This window comes from Bos taurus, chromosome 2 (assembly GCF_002263795.3).
Source record: "Bos taurus isolate L1 Dominette 01449 registration number 42190680 breed Hereford chromosome 2, ARS-UCD2.0, whole genome shotgun sequence".
Taxonomy (NCBI): domain Eukaryota; kingdom Metazoa; phylum Chordata; class Mammalia; order Artiodactyla; family Bovidae; genus Bos; species Bos taurus.
Genome location: NC_037329.1, coordinates 105147516 through 105150131, shown reverse-complemented (window position 1 = coordinate 105150131; position 2616 = coordinate 105147516).

The following is a 2616-nucleotide window of genomic DNA, read 5'->3' as shown; positions in this document are numbered from 1 at the left end:
AATAGTTTTATGTGAGTATGGTTTCAGTGTGTTTGCCCTCTGATGCCCTCTTGCAACAACTACTGTCTTACTCGGGTTTCTTTTACCTTGGGCATGGGGTATCTCTTCATGGCTGCTCCAGCAAAGCGCAGCCATTGCTCCTTACCTTGGACGAGGGGTATCTCCTCACAGCCTCCCTTCCTGACCTTTGAAAGAATGTGGTCCACTGGAGAAGGGAATGGCAAACCACTTCAGTATTCTTGCCTTGAGATCCCCATGAACAGTATGAAAAGGCAAAATGATAGGATACTGAAAGAGAAACTCCCCAGGTCAGTAGGTGCCCAATATGCTACTGGAGATCAGTGGAGAAATAACTCCAGAAAGAATGAAGGGATGGAGCCAAAGCAAAAAGAATACCAAGCTGTGGATGTGACTGGTGATAGAAGCAAGGTCCGATGCTGTAAAGAGCAATATTGCATAGGAACCTGGAATGTCAGGTCCATGAATCAAGGCAAACTGGAAGTGGTCGAACAAAAGATGGCAAGAGTGAATGTCGACATTCTAGGAATCAGTGAACTGAAATGGACTGGAATGGGTGAATTTAACTCAGATGACCATTATATCTACTATTGCGGGCAGGAATCCCTCAGAAGAAATGGAGTGGCCATCATGGTCAACAAAAGAGTCCGAAATGCAGTACTTGGATGCAATCTCAAAAACGACAGAATGATCTCTGTTTGTTTCCAAGGCAAACCATTCAATATCACAGTAATCCAAGTCTATGCCCCAACCAGTAATGCTGAAGAAGCTGAAGTTGAACGGTTCTATAGAGACCTACAAGACCTTTTAGAATTAACACCCCAAAAAGATGTCCTTTTCATTATAGGGGACTGGAATGCAAAAGTCGGAAGTTAAGAAACACCTGGAGTAACAGACAACTTTGGCCTTGGAATACGGAGTGAAGCAGGGCAAAGACTAATAGAGTTTTGCCAAGAATATGCACTGGTCATAACAATCAGCCTCTTCCAACAACACAAGAGTAAACTCTATACATGGACATCACCAGATGGTCAACACCGAAATCAGATTGATTATATTCTTTGCAACCGAAGGTGGAGAAGCTCTATACAGTCAGCAAAAACACGACCAGGAGCTGACTGTGGCTCAGACCATGAACTTCTTATTGCCAAATTCAGACTGAAATTGAAGAAAGTAGGGAAAACCACTAGACCATTCAGGTATGACCTAAATCAAATCCCTTATGATTATACAGTGGAAGTGAGAAATAGATTTAAGGGCCTAGACCTGATAGATAGAGTGCCTGATGAAGTATGGAATGAGGTTCATGACATTGTACAGGAGACAGGGATCAAGACCATTCCCATAGAAAAGAAATGCAGAAAAGCAAAATGGCTGTCTGGGGAGGCCTTACAAATAGCTGTGAAAAGAAGAGAAGCAAAAAGCAAAGGAGAAAAGGAAAGATATAAGCATCTGAATGCAGAGTTCCAAAGAATAGCCAGGAGAGATAAGAAAGCCTTTCTCAGCAATCAACGCAAAGAAATAGAGGAAAACAACAGAATGGGAAAGACTAGGGATCTCTTCAAGAAAATCAGAGATACCAAAGGAACATTTCATGCAAAGATGAGCTCAATAAAGGATAGAAATGGTATGGACCTAACAGAAGCAGAAGATATTAAGAAGAGATGGCAAGAATACACAGAAGAACTGTACAAAAAAGATCTTCATGACCCAGATAATCACGATGGTGTGATCACTGACCTAGAGACAGACATCCTGGAATGTGAAGTCAAGTGGGCCTTAGAAAGCATCACTATGAACAAAGCTAGTGGAGGTGATGGAATTCCAGTTGAGCTATTTCAAATCCTGAAAGATGATGCTGTGAAAGTGCTGTATTCAATATGTCAGCAAAATTGGAAAACTCAGCAGTGGCCACAGGACTGGAAAACGTCAGTTTTCATTCCAATCCCAAAGAAAGGCAATGCCAAAAAATGCTCAAACTACCACACAATTGCACTCATCTCACACGCTAGTAAAGTAATGCTCAAAATTCTCCAAGCCAGGCTTCAGCAATATGTGAACTGTGAAATTCCTGATGTTCAAGCTGGTTTTAGAAAAGGCAGAGGAACCAGAGATCAAATTGCCAACAAGCTGGATCATGGAAAAAGCAAGAGAGTTCCAGAAAAACATCTATTTCTGCTTTATTGACTATGCCAAAGCCTTTGACTGTGTGGATCACAATAAACTGTGGAAAATTCTGAAAGAGATGGGAATACCAGACCACTTGATCTTCCTCTTGAGAAATTTGTATGCAGGTCAGGAAGCAACAGTTAGAACTGGACATGGAACAACAGACTGGTTCCAAATAGGAAAAGGAGTTCATCAAGGCTGTATATCGTCACCCTGTTTATTTAACTTATATGCAGAGTACATCGTGAGAAACGCTGGGCTGGAAGAAACACAAGCTGGAATCAAGATTGCCGGGAGAAATATCAATAACCTTAGATATACAGATGACACCACCCTTATGGCAGAAAGTGAAGAGGAACTCAAAAGCCTCTTGATGAAGGTGAAAGAGGAGAGTGAAAAAGTTGGCTTAAAGCTCAACATTCAGAAAAC